Raw genomic sequence first — 23,644 nt, forward strand, 5'->3', positions numbered from 1 at the left:
AGTAAATGCTGCAATCTTTGAATATATCACTTTCTTGTAAACAATGTTATTAGAAATGTACACCTTAAGATTCTAATGGATCTTTGATCAGTTGAAACTTCTTTCATTATTACATTCATTTGTTTTCTCTGGTAATAGTCTTTCTCTTATTGTCTATTTCTGTTTAAGTTAATACCACCACTGAAGGTTTCCTTTGATTAGTGTTCACATGATATGATTACTCACCCTTTGATTTTTAACTAATCTGATCTTTATTTTGAAAGGGGATTTTTGACATGGCTCACAGCACCACTTTGAAAACAAACATTAGTCCTTGCCCTAGAGCAGAGTTGTACTTATCCATACTTCCCCTTTACAAGCATAGGAAGTTGAGGAACCAGGACTGGGATTTGGGAATTTTCTGCTGCTATACTGTCAGGGAAGAAAGGTTGGCATTAGAGAAATCCCTTTATTCCTCATCTGTAAAATGCATGAGATTCCAGTATCTAAATGTGTGGTTCTGTATGTGCATTATCATTAAAAAAAGTTAGATTCATATGCTGATTTTTGCTACAGAGAGAAACAATCAATTAATTCATCTTCTCATAAATAATTGGTCTAGATAAGCAAGCTACCACTGAACTACATCAACTATAACAGTATTATATTGTATGTATCTACAAATATATAATTACTAATTTCTTTTATTATGTGTAATTATAATGCACTAATAAAAATAGCAAATTCATCAGAGAACCACAGTTATAAATAAATTAATGTTTTAATGTAAATGATTTCAGAACACATATGGAAAATTAATGAATGAATGATATGGTCTGAGAATATTTGATTTTAATTGAAATGTTTGTCCACTTTCATTAATACAGTATTTGAAATGGCTGTGAATAAGTCTATTGCTTTGTTTTATGCTATTTGAGTCATCTGTTTTTATTTATTTTTCTTTTTTTCCACTTCCTTTTGAGTCAACCAAATTTTATCTTTTGTTTTATTTTTTAAGCTATATGTATTTGCTAATTTTTCTTGTACCTGTTTGTCTTATTTTACATATTTGTTTATCTGTCTTGATCACATCATGGATTAGTACATGCATCCTTAATTTGTCATAGTCTGTTTGGATTTAATATTTTTATTCTTAATGTAAGAATTTTAACATCCTTCCATTTGTTATTTTTGTTACTTATTGATATCCACTTTGCTTTATTTTTGTTTTATAACCTGAAAACACATTGCCATTTTTTCTCTAAAGAGTTACATCTTTTAAAGGCAATTTTAATAGAAAATTTTAATATTTACTCATATATTTCCTGTTTCTTGTGCTTGTTATTCATTATATTGATCCATCCAAGAGTCCATCTCTAATTGCCACTTTCTTCCAGGGGAAATTTTTTTTTCTTAATATTTGTGGTAGAGTAAACTTTCCTCTGGTGTTTTCCCATCTTTATTTAGCTGAAATATTTTTATTTTGCCATCATTTTTGAAGGATACTTACTAGCATTGCATTGTAAGTTGACAACTTTTATTTTTCTTTCTCTTCAGAACTTCTCATGTGTTTTGCTTTCTTCTAAGTAAGGAGAAAATAGCAGGCATTCTTATTGTAATCCTGATTACTTATAGGGTTATATATTTACCTTTAGCATCCAAACTATCTACAGTGTGCCTAGGCATGATATTGATTGTTTATTTTGATCAGGGTAAATTTTAACCTCTGAGTTACTATTTTTCCATGTAATAAGTAGGAAAAATGATTCTTTTATGCATTTTGGGGGGTGTGACTTCTCTCTTTTTTTCTTTCTTTTTTTTTGAGATTTTTTTCATATTGTCTCATAAGTCACTGGGACTTTTATTTTATTTAAATCATTTTTACTTTTCTTCTGTGCTCAAATTTGGATAATTTCTGTTCCTGTCTTTATTTTTGTAGCATTTTCTTCCTATCTAATCTTCCTTAAGTTGATCCAGTGAATCTTTCATTACAGATCAGTTGTACAAATTTTAATTGAATCTCTTTTAGTTTCTACTTATTTATTGAGTTTGCTCATGTGTTCACTTATTATATAAAACTTTTACTTTGAACACTTGAGCATATACATAGCCCCTAAATTATGATGGTTCTTACAACTTCTCAGCATTACAATGGTGACCAATGCTACACATTCAATAGAAATCATAGTTTGATTTTTGAATTTCAATCTTTTTTCTCAGGTTGGTGATGTGTGGTATAATACTCTCCTGCAACGCTGGGCCATGACAGCAAGTGCCACATGATTACCAAGTTCAATAGTAGATACTTGTCAATGTACTATGTTCTGATGTTTGGGAGGTAAGTTTATTAACCTAAGTGCATTTTTTGCTTACTATATTTTCAATTCACTCTCTTTTGCCAGGACTCACACAGGGTCAACCAGCACATGCTGAGCTTAGAATGTGACAGAAGACTCAAAGAAACCTAATGTGTCTTTCTCAATAACTCCCTTCTATCTATTTGTATTCAGCCACGCAAACTCCAACTCCATCAATAGACCTGAAATTCAAACTCTAATTCATCTTGTCTCTCTTCCTACTGTTTGTATTTGGGTTCTACCTCTTTGTGCAATGGCCTGGAAAGCATTTCTAGGCAAAAAATTGAAGGGCTTGCAGAAATATACCTATGTAAATTTCTCATGAAAATCCCAGTTTCACATTATCTTCATAAAATCTCAGCTTCATGTTATCATGAAAATCTCAGCTTCACATTATCTTCATAAAATTTTTACTAGAGCACATTAATTATACAGAATATGGGGTTTCATTGTGGCATATTCATATATGAATGTAACAGAATTTGGCCAATTTCACTCCCCGGTATGTCTTCTTGCCCACCCTTCCTCACTCCCTTAGGGTCCTTTTCTCTACCCCACTGGTGGTTTCCTTTCTGTTTTCATGAGATTCCATTCCACCCCCGCTTTTTTGTTTCTCTAGCTTTCACATATGAGAGAGATCATAAGACACCCATCTTTCTGTCTGAATTATTTCACCTAACATAATGCTTTCCAGTACCATACATTTTCTTGCAAATGAAATAATTTCTTTTTCCTTGATGGGTGACTAAAACTCCATTGTGTACATATACCACGTTTTTTTCATCCAACATTGTCTTTTGTTCAATATCAGAAACCAATTACTTCATATACTCTGCCCAGATTCATATTGTTTATGACACAATAACATGTCCAATTCATTACTCTATCATTTCAAAACATTCATATGGATTTTAAGAACTGTCTCCTAAGAACTTTTTCTGAAGTTGGAAGAATTTGGATTTTCATTTGAAATGAATCCTTCTATGAAGCAGAATAGTTTGAAATGCATCATCAAACATGTCATTGTCAAGTCCAACATCAATCAGTAAGATGCTATGATCTTTAAGATAAAATTTGAATGTTTAGTTTTTTATTCACCCTCCTTTATAATTTAAAACTTACTTTCTGTTTTTAGCTTTATGTTATTCTCTTACATAAAATATACATTCAAATCACATTAACTAGAAAACATAGGAATTACTATCATAATAAAGTATCATAAAGAATTCAAATACGGAAGAAAGGGATAAAATTATTAGGAAAGCATGTAGTCTTGTTATGTAGGTTGATCAACTCAGGTGTTTCTTACAGTCTGTATCTTAAGAAAAATAAATATGATAGCTATGTTTAAACAATGAAAGATCATATCGGAAAGATACAAAGAACCATACTTGGGAAATAGAATTCAAGGGAAATTTTTAAAAATGATATACTGACGTTTGTCAATGAAAGAGCAAATTGAGAACAAAGAATTAATATTAAAACTATCTAGTTTTGTGGCTAGTTGAATTTTTCAGATGTTTGGGAGAGGAGAAAACCTTAGATAACTCCTTTAGCAAGGTCAATTAGTTAAATAAGAAAGCCAAACAAAATAAGAAATATAATAGAAGAAGTTTCATTTTCTAGAGTTATATAAGATTCGCCTTCATCATTTGTTTTTCAAGCCTTGAGGGGATTGTCAGTTCAACATTTGGAGAAGTTTACCTGGAATACAGAGGGGACATTCGAGCTGCTGATATAGTTTAGGGCTTGAATAGACATGTAAAGAGCACAAAATTCCCCAAGTTGGGGGTATAAACATGAGAAAGGGTTCAAGAAATGAACCTTGAGAAAAACATCACCATCTAATTGGATGCTGCAGTGCAAAGAGTCAGGACATGATTTGGAAAAAAGTTGTCTCTTCAGGACTAATTTTACAATAGCAGGAAATAGTAGCTAAGAAAGCAACAATGAATATTGGAAATTCTAAGAAGCTCAGCAGCTTCTTAGAGAAGGAGAAGGAGAATCAACATGTGCCACAAACAGTTGAATAATGAAATGTTATAGATGTAGCACAGTTCAACTCAGAAAAAGTTAAAAAAAAAAAAGATGTAATAAATGAAATAACACTTCAGTGTGAAAATAAGCACTGCATCAAAGCTGAGCAACAAGCAGGTCAATGACAATGACTGAAAATGGGTAAGAAAACTCAAATCTCGCAAGTTCTTAACTACACTCTCCTTTAAACTTCCATTCATCATTCAAGCCCTTCTTTCTGTGCCCATCTGAAAACAGTAAAACTCAGTCTCCCTGACTCATTTCCTCCTCCCTATTCCTTGAATCCCCTCACTTCGATTAGGAAGCTCACTGTTACTTGGATGTGAGCATTACTGCTCCTACAAGGTGAGCAAAGAGAGATCTAACAAAGGGAAATTCCGGCGACCCCCTTAATAGAGAGGCATGGGTGTCTCACATCAATGTTGGCCCACTCATGTACATCAGAGAACAAAGCTTTTCCTCTCAGGAAAAATATTAAAACATAATTAAACTTTTCAATCAAAAAATAAACACAATATAGAGCAGAGCCTATCATCTGCACAAAATGTTTTTATGTGCTCTAGAGTAAGAAGTATGTGTGATTCTATGTGTGTATCTATACTTACATGTATATATTCTGCTTATCACTGTATTAGTTTCCTATTGCCGCTATAAGAAATGACCACAATTCAGTATTCTAAAACAACACAAACTTATTATCTTGTAAGTCTGAAGGCAGTACTCTGAGTAGCTCGTTGTCTTCCTTCTTGGACCTCGAAGGTGAATCTGCTTTCTGGCTTTTTCTAGAGGTTGCCTGTATTCTTTAATTTGTGACCCCAAACCATTGCAGTCTCTAATTCATCATAACATTTCTTGCCTCCTGCTTTCTTATAATGTCCCTTGTGAATCCATTGACTAGCTGTATAATGTAGAAAAATCTCCCCATTTAAGAGCCTCAAATTAATAATATTTTCAAAGCCCTTTTGCCATTTAACCTATCATTAGAGTCAATGATTAGGGTGTGACTTTTTAAAAGGTACATGTTTCTGCCTACCAAATTTAAAAAGATTGAAAGATAACATAACAGTTTTACACTTGAAGGTATGTCTGAAATGCTTGCTTTTTCCAATCAGTTTGAGGTATTAGTCATTAAGCAAAATTGTTTTTCAGATCTAAAGCTTTCAGGAATTGCCATATAAAATAATATTAACATACATGTTAATCATTAGTAAAACCTATTTTTCTTTTTCCAGATGTTTTACTAACAGAATGTTTATTTTCAAAATTCATTATGTTAATAGTGATAAGAGTCATCAAATTTACAATTCCATTGTCCTGAGATGACTCATTTTCTTCTAAGTGGTTTGTAAAGCCCCATTGCACAGTAATTGGAATTTAATGGCAAGATGCCTTGATTAAACCACCAGTATTTGAGGAATGTTCTTCTCTTACCTTTCAATCGTTATTATCTGCAGATGTGGTTATTGGCTCAGGAATATTTTAAAGGTGAGAAGAGCTTCATTAAGAAACCACAGGTTAAGAAGATTGCCATCAACTTGCTCCTAAATTAACTCGAGGTAAGTGATTTTGCATCCATGTATATTATCTTTAATGATATCATATATCAAGGTAGCTTGGTCCTCAGGCCTTTATTAGAAATTTAATTTCTTTCTGAAAACAAGGTTTATACTTTCTATGACTCTTTTTTCCCTCTATATTTTGCAGCAGTTTAACCACATTTTAGATCATTAGTGTTTTGCATATTTAGTTAGACAGTACAATCTTCCCTGTACTTGAATTTGACTGACTCCAGCTCAGATATGAATATAATTTTCCATTAAGCCAGAGGTCATAATGGAGACATTAAAGTTAACTACTTCAAACCTAGACATTTATGTTAACCACTTCAAACCTGAAGTGTGAACAAAGCACAAACTAAAAGACAGAGATTGAATATCTTTTAAAAATGAAGAAAGGAAATATCAGAGATAGTATACCCTTTTTTTAATCAGAATGTTCAGAGGGTCAGATTTCTCCAATTGGAATGGTTTCTTTGGACAGAAATGTATAAACAGCATGAAAACCATGTTCACATGTTATATAGTTGCTTATATAGAAAACAAACATTATTCTGTGATTTTTATGAGCCTGATTATAATTCATAAGGAAAGCACATAGAAACCATGACTATAGTTAATAATACATTGGTTATACCATACTTGCTAGATGAGCACATTTCAACTTTTTTCAGCATGAAAAATGGTAAGGATATGAAGTGAAGGATATATTAATAAGGTTGATTCAATCATTTCACATTGTGTGGATGTATCACAACAGGACATTTTATCCCACAGACAGATATAACTTTCTGTTAATTACATATAAACACATTTTTAAAGAGATATTTAAAAAGGAAAGTATACCCAAATGGCAAACCATTGTAATTTAGGACACTTTAGCATGATATACCAGTTTCTACTATAACATATCACACGCTACTACTGTCATATAAATGACATTAAATGATTTTTCTACTTGATTGCAAATAAACTGAAGGCTGACTAAATTTCTTTAAACTTTGTTCTTCCCGTATTTAGCAGAATGTGTAACATATATTTGATAATTTTAAATATTAAATGAACAAATAAAAGTTATGAAATACTAATACATAATAAGAGATATCCATCCTTCAATGCATTTTAGAAATATAATAAAAGCAGGAAATTTTATTCATTACTGAAGCTTAGAGAAACTTTGTTTTTAAATTTTTTCTTTATTTTTTGTTTTTCAATTTCTGGACAGAATGATTCAGGGTCTTTTTTTAGTATAAACATTTCTTTAAAAACACAAGTTTCCAATCCTACATTTAGTAGAGTCTGCTCATTGCAGGAATTTAAATACAGCTGGTCTATGGTGGAATACAAGCATATCAATTATAGTAAAATTTCACACTTATCTGACGGTTTGCTTTAAAACAGTTGTTCTAGACTTAAATTGCAATAGTTAGCAAAAAAATCTGGCACAAAACCGAAAAAAATTGACACTATAACCAAGCATTATCGAGGGGCTAACACCCCAGACTAGAAATCAAATTTACTAATGCGAACTCTCCTTATCACAGTCTCTTTATACAAAACATTTGGAGACAATTTTTTTCTTTTTTTTTTTAAGATCATTATTGATAAAAATATTTTTGAAGTTTTGATTGTTGTTAACTATTAATCATGATAGCATAGAAGATTGAGGTGCTGAAAAGAAGATGTGTAGAGTGTCACAATTCATAATTCCTTATCAAGTGTATTAATTTCCCTTTGCATTGCAATAACAGATAAATTTCAATAAAAACAGAATATAGAGGTATTAGAAACATTTCAAATGTTACAATAATGATATCTTCAAACATTTTAAAGTCAAATATCTCATTTGAACAAAGTGCCAACTTCCTCTGTAGTATGAGAACAAAGACAGAATGATTCACATTGTCTTCTGTGCTGGTGGTGACTACAAGAAAGGGGCACAGTTCTTAGGAAGTGTGACTCAAGAAGATAATTTAATGGCTAAAAATTTATGATAGCCTTCTTCACAGTTTATTTAAACTTTTGAGTTTTTAGAACTAAATTTGCTTTTATCAAATATTTGTTCTGTACCACCCCCTGCCAAAAAAAAAATCCATGACTTTTAGTACGGTAAGGTATTGTACATTAGCAGTATTTGATTTTTAGAGTCCAATTTGCATTTTGTTGAGATAGTAGATTAATGAAGATATTTATTGGTTGATCATCTTCTTACCACATTTCTGAAAGGTAAATTATAAATTGGTAAATATAATGTATACGGTAAGTTAGTAAATTATTTTGATAAGAAATGTCACGACAAACTGAATCACACACTACAAAATTGTTTTCAAATATTTGTTGATATACTTCACCTTCACACTTTTACAATATTTTACAAATCTATTATAGCAAACTAGTAGCATATTTTCCCTGATTCCCAACCATTTTATCTTTCCATGAAATTATTTTTTTAAGTTTCTGTCCCCTTTCTCTCAATGCGAGTATATCTGTCTATTTGCATCAAATCACAAAGGAATAAATTCTTTTAAAGTGCTAGGAATGTTTCCAAGGAAATCTCTATCACAATATTGTTCTAAAAAAACCCAAATATTTAGAGAAGAGATTTCTTTATAAAGTCTAAAACCTAAGGCAAGCTCTGTTTTCTAGAATTCTGAATTTAGCTGAGTATTCTCTTTTCATCTATCTAATATGTTTGGCAAATTAACATATATTGAGCTCTGCTTACTCACCTGAATTTAAGCACCATCATCTTAAAAATTACATTTTTAATGACCTCTGATATTTATATATTTTTCTGTATCTTATAACTTCATACTATATTCATTTTATTCTTGACCTAATTTTTTTAAAGGTCACTACCATGAAAGTCTTGATTTTTGCTATCTAGTTCTAAAGGTGGCCTATACTATTCCTTCCTTTGACACACTCATCTCATCCACATTACTTTTCTAATCTAGTCCCAAGTATATGCACATTCCTCTGTTTCTAAGATTTTCTACCCATATATTTCTTCATTAATATTAAATAGTCTTTAATATGACAGTATTAGACACTATAATACAGAAAGATAAATATATCTACATATTTTACTTGACTGACTTATTTTTTGTATGTGTATATATGAATATGTTCATGCTATGTACATTTATGTTAATGGAATAATTCATGTGACTTCTGAATCAATTTTTTAAATCAAGGAACAGCATAACTGAGCCATGATGGCTCAGTGTTTTATAGCATATATGCATATATGTTTTATAAATACAGATTTACTTTACTTATAATAAATCATGGCTTGTTTCATATTTAGTACACTATACAATTTTAAGGTAAAATATGGATAATACTTAAAATACTACTAAATTCCTTCAAATTATAGAGCAATTTAGAAAGCCTCTTAATGTTGGTAAATAACAGCATCAATAACTAACAGGTTTATTCTAAGTATTTTTCTTATAATAAATTCAAGTCAAATATATACTATGGTTTTCAGTAAACAAGAAAAAGAATTACTAAGTCTTCACATTTTATTTTGATTCTATAGGAACTTGATTCTCATGTTGACTAAAAACCTTTCCAGATTATTCAATTATTTTTTTCCATTGATGATGATAACCAAAATACAAATCATTTTATTTTATTCAGTTTATATGTACATTCTTGTTCTTTTGTTTTAAACTTTTCCATTGTCCAATCTCCTGTGCTCAGACTTTGGATATATAAAATTCAATATACACATTGCACTTACTTATAAATTTTGACAATTTGAATTATATTCTGTAGCTCTTTATCTATTTTCCTATCATTTTCAGTTTACTTCAACAAAAAATCCAGCACAAAATAGCTTACAAATATAGAAAAAAATATAATCCAACATAACAGAAGGTTCAGATTTAGGTCATCAACCCAATAATAGAATCCCATTCCCAGAATAACACTACCACTTCATTCTATCAGGCTCAGCAATGTTAATGTCCTAATTCAGAGTTGCACAAGTGACTGTGGCAGTCCCATGTGTCACTCAGAAAAAAATCAAAGACATACAAAAGATGAAGTCATTTCTGCAGATCTCTATTTGTAAAGTGTAGAAAGTGCTTCTTAGCAGCACACAACTCCAAAATTTTCACTCTTGTCTTTTAGCAATAGCTTAAGTAATCTTTCACTGTCACTGGCAGGGGTGGTGTTTGTATGACTAGATAAATTCCCCTCTTGCTTGAGAAAGGACCCAGTGTTCCCTGAATCATGTGACATTCTGACATTGAAATAAAGTTAGTACTCATTTATCCAGGGAAAAGGAGAAACACAAGTGTCTTTTGGGTAAACAATAATCACGTCTACCTACCATCTCCAAGTAGATCTTGTCTTCACCCACTTCCATGATTTAATTCAGCTATGTACTTCTCCATGGACATTTCCAAATCTTAGTCTCCACCAATGGAAGTTCAGTCTTCACCAATGGATGCTCTGAAAGTATGACCTTTCAGAACAAACTGTAATCTTATCATAGTTTTGTTCACAAAACGTCTTCTCTGGAACATTCTAAAACTACTCATACACTAACTTGAAGGCATGATCACCTCTTAAATCCCTAAAATAAAAATGTATAATTTAAGGGGAAAAAAAACATTTTTATATCTCTTACAAAATTTAATAGCAAGGATAAAAGGCATTAAAAGCTGACACAATCTTTTTTCTTGTCTCTGAATATCATCACTCATAGACCCAAACATGATTTTTTTTTCTGTTTTCCTTCTTTTCATTGCCTACATCCATGACAATAATTTAAATTTTCATTCCTTTTCATTTTTATTAGTCTAATTTTGAAATAGGTTCCCTATTTCTCAGTTTGTGTTCTCTATTTCAGACTGTGTCATTGTATTTGTTTCTTAGTTCTTCAAACATTGTGTGTCTCTTCACGCTTCATTGATTTCACATTGAACATTTATTTATTGTGTGATTTAATACTATAATAGATTGTAATACTTTTGCACAGAGCTAGGTATTGTTGAGAGCAGGGTGGTATCTGTGCTGCTAACTGTCTCAAGGACAAACAGGACTGCTGGGCCCCTGTACTTACCAAGGTTGTTAAGAGATATTTGTCCAAGGAATGTGCGGTTGCCTGGAGACCTTATTTGTCAAGGACGGGAGCGGAGCTTAGCCCCGACTCATCTCCTGCATAGTTCACCCCTTCCCTCCTCCCTTCTTCCACTAGGACCGTTCAGTTCTGGCAGGACCCAATGAGAATCAAATAGATTGGCCGGACCCAACCAGAGGAGGACTAATGTTTAGCTGTTCAAATGTTCACCAATTAAAAGAACACTGTAAAACTGCTTGCCTTTCATTATAAAAACTCTGCTAACGAGGGCACGGGACCTCTCTTAGCGTCACCGGTTAAGGACGCAGAGGACCAGGCTCGAGCTTGCTAATAAATGACTCTTTGCTGCTTGCATTGATCGTGGTCTCTGGTGGTCTTTGCGGGGTCTCGAGCCTTTAGGCACAACATAGTAATACTTTTGCACAGAGCTAGGTATGTCCAGTCCCTTCATTAAAGAAGTCAGTATTGATACATGAAGAAAAGTCTGCTTCATGTGAAGCCAGATTATTAAACAAATAATTACTTTAAAATATGATGACAATTTTGAGATGAAAATAACTTGTAAAATATTCTTTCTATATGTCACCTAAACTACTAGATTCTGAAGCCCTTGTTACAGAACCATTCCATAAAAATATGAGTATGGACACAAATCTTTTAAAGGAAAGATACAGTAGTATCTCTTTTAAAGGAGAGATACAATAGTACCTCTCATGATAATGCAGTCTTCTCACTAGCATTTCACCAGACTCACTTGGAAAGTTCTCTTGCCTCTGTTCCACACTTCTGTTGACCAATCATACCTTTCTTAATAACTCCTTTTATTGTTTTCAATTTCCCCAAATTCATATAGCACCAATAGTCAGTACCCTATGACTGAACATTTAAAATAATAGTATTTTATATATTTCATTCTTATATATCAATCTTTAATTGACACTTAGTTTGTTTAGCTTCTTACACCCAGAATGATATGTTATGTATACTTCCGTAATCCACTTTATATCAAATTCAGTGTTGAAATTATGGTGCATAGTAATTAAAATCTTCTTAAAATTTAGCCTGGAATTTAAAATTATTATGGAAAGGACTCAACTAAAAGCTGTATTACCACTCTTGAGACTGATATGCACCAAGCATTAACCCTGGATACCCTATAAATCACATTTCCACCACATATGACACAGAAATTTCCTGGATGTTGGAACAAATTTGACTCAATCTAATCAAGAGGTCTGATAATCATACCTAAACATTGCCCAAAAGTCTTCTGTCAAATTATTTTCCATATTTTCAGAAGATAACCACCGTGATCATATTTTATATTTATTAGTCATTACTTGGTAAATGATAGTATCTAAATAGAACCTATTTTTCAAATGGGAAAGGTCTTCAATGAGTGCAATTTACTTAAAATTAGAAAAAAATTGGAACATTTAATAATCAGTTAAATTAAACATATTGTACATTCTTAAGTGCACTATTTCAAATAAAAACATTTTATAGTTCTTGTCTGTTCAGTTTTTTTTCTATTATTGGTGATTTTTATTCCTCCACATATCCAGTAATAGTTATAAATTTTATTTCCCAAAATGCATTTGCTATGCTTTTTGCAATATATTCAACTCTGATATGAATTTTGGATGATAACCACTATGTAATAGATTGTATCATTACATAGTCATACAATTTTAGTACTATAATAACAAAATTTAAATCAATGTTTTCCATAGTTTCCTGTGGCAATATCTTCCTCAGCTTGTGTGATTTTCTATTTTTCTATTTTCCAACTTGGAGTGACAATGAACTTTATATATCTGGTATAGTTCTTTGAGCCCCCATCTGTTTGTAATAGGTTTAATATTCTATCTCATTTCAGGATAGTGTTTTTCTCCATTGAACATTTGGATTCACATAGAAAGAAAATATTTTCTAAATATGTATAAGTACTTAATGCTTTAAAAATATTAAAATTCATCATGAATATTTACAGGCAGCAAGTAATAAATGCTTTCTATAGTTAGAACAGATATTCAGTTAATTTTTAGTAGCCTTGTGATTGCCCACCTCTGAGCTTGCCACCCATAATGCTATAGCACACAGCGGCTAATGAGCTATGAAATAAAGACATGCTGTCTCTTCCCTATATACCAATCATATGATAGAAGAGGACAAGGTAACAACCAAAAAGCATTTTCCTTTAAAAGATGAAGAACAAGTGGCAAAGAGCAGTCACTAATCTACAGCAAATGTGATGTTCTGCTATCTTCTTTCCCCAGTTCTGCTTGGAGAGTATCCCTCATCTATCGATTGTCTCCACAGCTCTTGGTTCTACTCTCAGTGATGGTGGGAAGCAAGCAAGGTTCCTTTTTCTTTTCATCATTCCATTTTGTCTCAGCTAAAGAAGGAATTGGGAAATTGCATACCCTCTCCATCAGTTATAAAGATCAGTAGCTATTTTAGATGGCTTCCTATCTGTGGAAATGTGGAGGTCAAGAAATCAGCATCTCAAACAATCTAAATCTCTTCAAGTTTGGACCAGAGATAATTGCCAGTATGTTTCATACAAATTGTAGCTTTTCCATGTGTCTCTCACTGCAGTCAACTTTATGAACAACTGATACACTCTATAATTTATATACCTAACTGGGGTAATTTCAGTGAAAGAGGCTTCTATGAGATCAGGATGGTGACTTTTCTAGGACCCATTTATTATTAAAAGAATTAGTGAACATTATTTTGATCCTTTGAACATTCTTCTAAAATGTTTGGTGTTTATTCTAAGGTTTTGTTTTGCCAACTGCAGGGTGAATTTGGCCTGTTAACCTAAATCTGTGTTTTAATAAACATTCCTTTGATTCGATGAGAAAAAAACTGCTGTTCAACCATGCAATTTTTGAAATCTCTGTATTCTCTAAATTCTACTGACAAATGTATTCTTATTTTATTTTATCTAATACAATTAGTACTATCACCTTGACTGTAATATTCTGCAACACATTTCCCTCATCTTTAGTAGCTAATTAGAAAGATTTTTTCTTCTTATAAATTATTTTATGTGACAGTCTTAGTAAATACTTTTCTAATGTAAGACATAAATAATCATGTTTCCAAATTTATTAACAGTATTTTGTGGCCTGCCTCTGGCTTTTTTTTTTTAATTTTTTTTATTTGTTCCTACTTTTTGAACATGATGGTAGAATGAACTTATACATTTTGATAGATTATACATAAATGGAGTGCAATCTCTCATTTTTCTGATTATACATATTGTAGGAACACATGGGTCATGCAGTCATGTATGTTTCACTTTACTATCTTTCTTACCCCATACCCTCTTCCCTCTCTTTATGCCCCTCTCCCTAGTATAAAGTAACTGTATTATTCCCTATCCACCCATCTTATTGTGGATTAGCATCCACCTATCAGAGAAAACATTCCACCTTTGATTTTTGGGGTTTTACTTATTTTGTTTAGCATGATATTCTTCAGCTCCATCCATTTACCAACAAATATCATAATTTCATTCTTCTTTAAAGCTGAGTAATATTCCATCATATATATACACCACATTTTCTTTATCCATTCATCTGTTGAAGGGCATCGAGTTTGGTTCCATATTTTAGCTATAGTGAATTTAGTTGCTATAAACATTGATGTGACTGTGTCACTGTAGTACATTGGTTTTAAGTCCTTTGGATATAAACCAAGCAGTGGGATAACTGGGTCAAATGGTGGTTCCATTCCAAGTTTTCTGAGGAAACTCCATACTGTTTTCCATAATGGTTGCACCATTTTGCACTCCCCCCAGCAATGTATGAGTGTAACAAATATTCCCCAATAAGAGAATCCACTGAAAACATAGCAGAAGAAATGTCTGAGAAGGAGTTTAGAATGTACAGAGTTAAACTGAGCTGCAAAGTAAAGGATGGTATAAAGAGTGAAATCAAAGAGAAAATGCAGAAAGTGAAAGATGGTTTCCATAAAGAGTTAGAGACTGTGGAAAGAAAAACAAGTTGAAATCCTCAAAATGAAGGAATCAATAAATCAAATTATAAATTCAATGGAAAGCATCACCAACAGACTAGACGGTTTGGAAGACAGAACCTCAGGCAATGAAGACAAAATATTTAATATTGAAAATAAGTTAACCATGAAGAAAAGATGATAGGAATCAAAGAGCAGAACTTTCAAGAATTATGGGATAACATGAAAAGGCCAAATTTAAGATTTACCCCTGGGTTTTAAAACTAATGGTACATTTTTGATATTTGTTAAGGCAACACCCAATGCATTCATGATAACTTATTCAGCTATATTCACAATAATACTATGACTCAAACTACCCAAAAAAACCTAGAGATATGCAAACAACAATAAGCACAACATTTTTGGTCATTAATTTCTGATTCAGCTACTTAAAACACATCAATTCATTATTTCTCAAAAGTCTGGGTATTCATTTTTTTTTTTTTTGTAGGTGAACACAAAACCTTTATTTTTATGTAGTGCTGAGGATCAAACCTAGTGCCTCACATGTGCTAGGCAAGTGCTCTACCATTGTGCCACAACCTCAGCCCTAATTGAGCTATTTCTAAGCTGGATTCATTTAGACCTAGGCATGCTACTGTATCAAATGGATGCTGGAACAGTTAGAACAGCTGGGCTTAATTGACTTTTTTCCTGGAGCTCTTTGAACTATGAAAAATTTAGGGCAGCATTCCCTGAGATTAAATGTGGAAACTTCAAGATTCCTTAAGAGCTCCTTTCATCACTTTTGCCTCACTGTACTACTCAAAGGAAGTAAAAAAGATACCACAACCCTAAGAGAAGGGGGAAAAGAACTATATATTGTGTGGGAAAAGGATAAAGGTATATTTTCAACAAAGATGGATGGAACTGATTTATTCATGTTTGATAACGATATTCTAAAGTTGTTCTTGTCCCTTTGCATTTCCACCCAAATTCTCTTGTGATCTTGTCAATTTCTCTCTCTCTCTCACACACACACACACACACACACATACACACACACAAATACTTTGGTAAGTTGCTTTCTTTGATTCACATGATCAATGTTTTCATCATATGATCAGTGTTCCAAAGCAATTTAGAAGACTGTAAATGCATGCCCTCTTTCAAATTCCTGATATTTTCTTGTTTTTCTATCTCCATCTCTCTCCCCTGCATTTCTCTGTCTTTTTAAATCAGTTTTGCTACTTCTAACCTATGGTAATGAACTTTACAAGGGGTAAATCTTGGCTTTGCCAATTTTCTCACTGTACATTGTATTTTCTATTTCTTTGACTTCTCCTCACACTATTATTTATCACTTCTCTATTTGCCCTTCCTTTTTTTAGCCTATTGCTATAAATGCTTCATAGAATTTCATCTTTTCTGAATGTATTCAATGCTATAAATATACTTTTAGTTACTGCTTTATCTTCATATCAAACATTTTGCTTCAGCACACATTCATTACCTTTCACTTAAAATATATTCAAACCTTTAATTATTATTTCTTTTTAACCCATAAATAATATAGGAGGGTGTGACTATTGGTAGGGATTTTGGAGATTGTCTAGCTATAAGTGCAAATGGTAGGGATTTTGGAGAATGTCTATCTATAAGTGCAAATGTTATAAGTTGTAGTTAATTCTAATCTGTTGAGCACACGGTGAAATATCTCAATCTTTTAGCATTTATTGAAGAATTCTGATGGTCTGATATGGAGTTTGCATTGGGAAATGTCCTATGTCATTCTTAAGTTTCTATTCATTTTAGGTATACTGTCATTATGACAATTAGACCCATTTTTAATTGTATGAATTAGATTTATACAATTGTATAAATTAGATTTATTTTTATAAGTAATTCTGGGTCTACTTCTTCAATCATTCATTAAGAGTAGGGTCTCCTTCTATAATTGTGAATTTCTCTATTATAATTTCAAATGTTTCTTTTATTTATGTGTTAAAGCCTATTTATTACTTACATTAAAAGAAAAGTACACCTGCTCTGAAAATATAATGTATAAATGATGCTCTACCTTTTCAAAACCCATAAAACTTTATAGCATTGAGTAAACTTACTATATGTAAGTTTAAGAAATTAAACAGTAGGTTAGAAAGTCTGAAGATGGAACGTTGACTTTAAAAAAAAATCTAAATGCTTAAAATATATTACATTTCCTCTCTGAAGTGGGTAGGGGAAAAGGTGTTAACCTAAGCAAGTATAGAAAATTGTTTTGACTGGAAACTACAGGTCTAAAAATACAGGGAACTGTGTATAACACTGTAGTTGATAAAAATTGTATTAAAATAATAGGGGTTAAAAACTCAGACTACTGTGTAAATTCTGAATTCAATGAATTTTTAAATGAGTGGCAAATATTAGGAGCCAGGACTTTCATTCTTAAAGAAAAAAACTGCAGAAAGTCAAAGAGGGTATATAGAGTGTCTTAATCAGGGTTTTTTAGAAGAACAGTGTAGGGAACATTCCTCAAGTTTATTTGACAGCATTTGCTGACACCATGGTTTAAATAAACCTAACAGTCTGGATGGAGAAACTGAGGAAATGGTAGACTCGCCATGGATTGCAGGTCTTTGCTACTGAGGTTGAACTATGAGCTGAGGGAAAGCCTGGCATCAGCTTGCTGTGATGTGAGTTCACCCGCACTGCCTCGCCTCATGCTATGTGCTGGAGCTTGCCCTTCCCCAGTCCTTTGTCTCAGACTTGTTGCCAGACAGAATCACTTAGGGATACTTGGTTTGTTTACATTATTATGACATATAGCTTACCTATAGGTTGGTTCTGTTATGTTTTAACAAGCATCTTAACCTGATTGGATAATGTGCCTATATATATCTTATACAATCATAAGTAAAATTAGATCTGTGCCTTTCGAGCCTGGTCTCCAATGTCTGTGTTCTCTGGGGGACATCATCATCATCACCCTCACCGTGACCTCCTTCTGAAATAACTACAGAACAGAATCAACAGGATATATTTTTTTATTATAAAAAAGGGGATTCATTAGATTGGCCTACATGACCAGAAGATAGATAGTACCACAATGGCCATCGGTATGTTGGAAAGCTGGAGAAACCAGTAACTACTCAGTTCAAGAAACTAAAACTTCAGAACAGGAATTAATTATGCTACCCAAGTCTGGGACCAAACTTCTGGAAACTCCCTGATAATTCCACTTTGGAATAGTAAAGGAGCTAAAGTCTAATGTCTTTAGGCAATGGCAGTAGCACTCAAGAACCTGTTCAACAATAGAGCTTGCATCTGCTGCTGCTTCCTTATCCTTCCAACTTTTGTTCCATCCACGCTCCCAATCTATTAGATTGTACTACCCAGATTTAGGGTAGGTCTTTCCCTCAGCTTGCTGTCCCACATGCCAATCATTCCTAGAAATATCCTCACTGATACACCCAGATGTCTCTTAATCATAGGCATCTCTTAATACAGTCAAGTTGACAATTCAGATTATCACACAAAATTAGCTGTGGTATTGGAGACACAGTGCAAGTTCATGTACAGTTTAATATAGATGCATAGATTAATATATACACTAACAACTTGTGTGTGTGTGTGTGTGTGTGTGTGTGAGAGAGAGAGAGAGAGAGAGAGAGAAAGAGAGAGAGAGAGAGGAAGGGAGGTTGTGAATACTAACCATTCATTTAGTGTACTTCGTCCAAAAATAAGGCTTGGAAATAGTCACATTCTTGTCATTAAAAGCACACCCAGCACCCAGATCTTAGATTCCTTTTTATATTAACATATAATAATTGTACTTATCTATGAAATATTGTATGATATTTCAATATGAATACAGCATGTACTGACTGATCAGAATAATTAGGATTTCCAACTCTATCATTTCTTGAATGGTGAAGAAAGAGATGATAAAGGGTGATTGGGTAATAGATACCAAAACACAGGTGGAAAGCATAATTTTCAGTGCTGCACAGCACAGTGAAGCGACTATACTACACATCTTGATTGTAATAGGATTCCCCAATCCTATTAGGGAACTAGAGTGCTTCAAAAAGTAGCTAAGTGTAGAACTAGGCCATAGAATTAACAAAATGAATCCTTGTAGTGTCATACAGCAGTAAAACTTGCCTACTCCCCAGTAGGGTTGTGTGAGAAGAACACAGGAACTAAAATGAAAATGTTCCCAGTGGTGAAAGCTGAGACAATCTGAGAAACTAGTACTACAGTATTGAATCATAGCTCAAAGTATATACATGTATTGTTGAGTTCATAATGATATAAATAAATGGCTTCCTAAGTAAATACAGCAGGAAAAAGATACAGATCTTCTACCCAGAATTCCAAATGTTTATGCAGGACTTCTTCTCAGAGATGCACAGCTCTACTGCTTACTCTTAGATACAGGCTCTATGTGTCGATTTGCTTTCAAGTGCAAAGAATGAGGCTTAAATTAATTTGCATTTTGCACAAAATCCATATGGCATCCAGTTGAGGTAAGAGAGCATGAGCAATTGTTTATCTTAGTTTTTGACACCTATTTCTTAGAGAGGACAGGCCTAGTCTTGTTTCTAGATAGGGTACTATGGATCCTTGTTTTCAATCTGCATGCAAAGCTCCTCTCTTCACTGTTTAATACACAAGTCTCCTAGTTTCAAAAATGCTTAGATATTTCACTATCACTTCTCTACAACTTTCAACTCTGTTCTCAATTGCTTTCTTTTTTCCTGTTTATATGTAGTGGATGCTTATTAATTATTATGATTTTTCTCCCGAGAACATATTCTCATTTTCTGAGCTTCTAACTCCTAAGAAGGGAGTTGACAGTTACACTACAGAGGTAAATCCTTATCCAGAAATGGCTGAGGCAACTCAGCTTATACCTGTCTATTGAGTTGATTTCAGCAAATTTTTTTTTTTATTTCAAAGAATGTATTTTTTTAGAAAAACAAATGGCTTGATTTATTTCCAAAATCTCATTTTCCAATGGCAAATTTCTCAACATTGAATCTAGCCCAAGGACATTCTCTTAATTTTCTTCTCATCTCTCTGATCCCTCTTCCATTTCCTTAACCATTGTGTACCAAAGGTATTAGTGGTAAAAATTTCCTGAGATTAGTCTTAGGACTCCATTCTTTCTTCTAATATATCTAGATAGATAGATAGATAGATAGATAAAAAGATAGATCAATTCTTACTTTTTTCCTGTCTCATTCCCTATCACCTTCAAAATCATATTATACATTGACTGTTGAAACCAATAATAATGTTTTTGGCTTATGATGTTTGGGAAGTTATTAAGCTTTCCATCAATATGATCAAAATACCTGACATAAACAACTTAAAGGAGAAAAGATTTAATTTTGGCTCATGGTTTCTGAAGTTTCAGCCCATAGTGGCAGAAGCATTAGAGCAGAGGAAAGCTGCTCAACCCAAAACCAAGAGAGAAGATATACAGATACACACATACACACACACACACACACACACACACATACACACACACATAGAGTACGTGTATGTGATATATATGTATATATATATATATATATATATATATATATATATATATAGAGAGAGAGAGAGAGAGAGAGAGAGAGAGAGAGATATGTCAGGGAAAGTATATATATTCTTACAACTTATGCCCCTAGGGACCTATCTCCTGCAAATAAAGCCCACTTCCTAAAGTTTCTGTCAAATTCCAATAGATATACATCCCTAAATGGGTCTATCCTAAATGGGTCAGGGCCCTCCTAACCCAATAACTTTCTAAGAGCATTCCACCTCTGAATATTGCTGTATTGGGAACCAATTCTGAAACACAGGAGTCTTTGGGGGATGCTCAATATCCAAATCAGAACACTTAGTATCTTTGTGCCTAAATGATTTCATCTCTAAAATATTCAATATTGTTGAAAGCAATGAATAAAATAGCGTATGGAAAAAAGTGCACTGCTGAGTAAGCAGAGCACATTTCATGGATGCTACAAACTACTACCACCTCTATTACTGCCTCTCCTGTCATGGACTATTAATTGTTGTGAAAAGAAGTGGAAGAAAAACATTTAAAATATGGCAATTTGCATAAATTAATTGAATTTTAATGAGAGATCTATTATGAGAGGATAGATATTATTAATCAGAACAGATTGTCAAGGAAATGAGCAATTTTATTAGTTCAATAAAGGTTAGGAGTAGAATGGTGTGAGTTAAATTCTGCAGGAAGAAATTTCAAAAAGGACATAGAGTATGAATATATATTTCTCACATGTGAAAACTCACCAACTGTAAGTAAGGACTCTCAATATATAGGTGGAGAAAATGGCAGATTCTGTAGGTGAGGATCATTCTCTTTCCAGGCAACCCAGTGCTATCTCAATACATTCAGCTATAACATGGCTATTTTAATCAATAACCAACATATGACTATCTCTACATAGTCATAATACCTGTAAGAAACTGATTCACATTCTAAAGTAAGAGTAGATAACCCACTATCTTGGTTTACATATGAGATGTCCCCCAAAAGCTCATATGTGACAATGGAAGAAAATTTAAGGGTAAAACGATTAGGTAAGGAAGAGTCTTACCCTAATCAAGGCATTTCATCCACTGATAAGGATTACCTGGGTGGTAACTGTAGGTAGGTAGAGTGTGACCAAGGAGGTGGGTTATTGGGGCCACAACATTGGGGTTTATATTTTGTCTACTTCCTGATTATCACATGCTGAGCTGCCTTCCTCCTTCATACCTTTTCTGCCTTACCTCAGGCCCATAGCAATGGAGTTGGCTGTGAACTGAGACTTCTAAAACTGTGAGGCTCAAATAAATTTTTCCTCCTTTAAAATTTTTCTTGTCAGGTAATTTGGTCACAGTGGCAAAAGAAGCTAACTAAAACATCCACCTACAGAATATTAGTTTTCTGTCCTCATATCTTCACATTTATCTTATTGGGAGAACTTGATTACCAATGAAGTATGCCTTCATCAGAGAAGAAAGACAAAATTTCATTAAATTAAAGTTGCACCTGCCATCTTGCCATTTTGTGCTCTTTATTACGTCAAAACGACAAACAAAGAAGGAAATTGCTATACTTACTGGAATGATTTATTCTTATTAGCAAGGGGTTGCTACTACACATTAGGATCAAGAAAGAATATTTCTGAATTTCAAGGGTTTTTTTGAGTCTCCAGTCACCAATTCCATTTACAATAGCAAAATTTAAAGGGAAATTACAGCAATCAAGAGTAAACAGAAACATGGAAGGTTCAGAGACTTTATAAAAAATTTGACCTCCCTGGCCTTAAAGTCAAGGAAACATGGAAAGGATCATGAAAGAAAAGCATGACAAATGGCAACTGCAACCTTATAAGTTTATAGTAATAAATTCTGTAGTAGTGATCTGTATTGTCTTCTATTTTTGTAATTGTTGATTGGTGACTTCCAATGAGCCATACAGATATTCACTTTCAAGACCTGCCCACCACATTGACACTGGGTCTGTCTCTGTAACTACTTTTTGTCAAATGAGACATAATTCAGTGTAATAAAACAGAGGCTAGTTGAGTGTTTTCAATTGGGGTGTCTCCTCCTGGAAATTTTTCTTCTTTACTCAGTTGCTACAAACACCCAGGGAGAGTTTATTTATTGTGAAGTTGTCATTTCTCTTTATATATGGAGTAACCCCAAATTAGTTTCTCTAATCAGGATCTCTCTCTTGCACACTAGTTACATAATCTAAACTGCCTGTGGAAGATAGTTTAATATATCAAAATCAAACTCTTCCTCTTTCTCTATAATGTTCTTTTTGTTTCCATCTTCAAATATCCATTTCCTTAGGCCAGAAATTTGGCAGTTTTTTTTTTTTTTCTTTAATTTTACCATTTACTTTAACAAACAGCTTTCAAACACTCTCTTCCTTCCTGAGAAAAGAATGATCAATTGAAATTATTATGACCACTCATTACTGGTCTTGTCACCTTGCTTTCAGTGTTGTTGCCTGTGCAAAATACTTTCTACTACAGTCAAAACAGATTTACAGTAGATTTTCTCCTATTGTGTAAATCTGTTATAATAGCAAAGATGGGAAAACAAGCATTACTCAGAGAATCTTCAAGGAATGCTTTGTCAGAAAAAAATAGTGAATTAAAAAAAAACTTCATGCTCACTTCAGCAGCACATATACTAAAATTGGAAAAATACAGAGAAGATTAGTATGGCCCCTGTGCAAGGATGACACGGAAATTCGTGACATAGTCCATATTTTTCCAAAGAGACTTCCCCTTGAAGTTCAGGAAACAGATTCTTTGTCCTCCTTTTCCCAAAAGCCCAGATTTTTAACACCTCAAAGCCTTCCTTTACTCTACAAAGTAAACAAGAAGTCCCCATCTCTTTCACTACGTATAATCAGGGGCGAGGCTATCTTCTGTGTTCACACCGTCTTCCCTGCATTTGCATCTATTTTCCTTTTGTTCATACATGCCTTTTACACTTTTGACTAGATAGACAGAATTTTTTTTTTCAAAAAGAAATAAGTATTAAATTTTACAATAAGAAATACACTCCTAAAAGATGGAAAAAAAGATAACCTTGGCAATAGCAGTTGAGATTTCAAAGTA

General features: G+C 33.0%; 1 non-coding gene across 1 annotated transcript; it reads left to right on the plus strand.

Annotated features, from left to right (window-relative positions):
- Positions 1-23,186: 23,186 nt before the first annotated feature.
- LOC124995197 (U6 spliceosomal RNA) lies at positions 23,187-23,293 on the plus strand. The gene has a single exon (XR_007110667.1). It is a non-coding gene; the product is annotated as a U6 spliceosomal RNA (small nuclear RNA).
- Positions 23,294-23,644: the final 351 nt, after the last annotated feature.

This window comes from Sciurus carolinensis, chromosome 10 (genome assembly GCF_902686445.1).
Source record: "Sciurus carolinensis chromosome 10, mSciCar1.2, whole genome shotgun sequence".
NCBI lineage: Eukaryota > Metazoa > Chordata > Mammalia > Rodentia > Sciuridae > Sciurus > Sciurus carolinensis.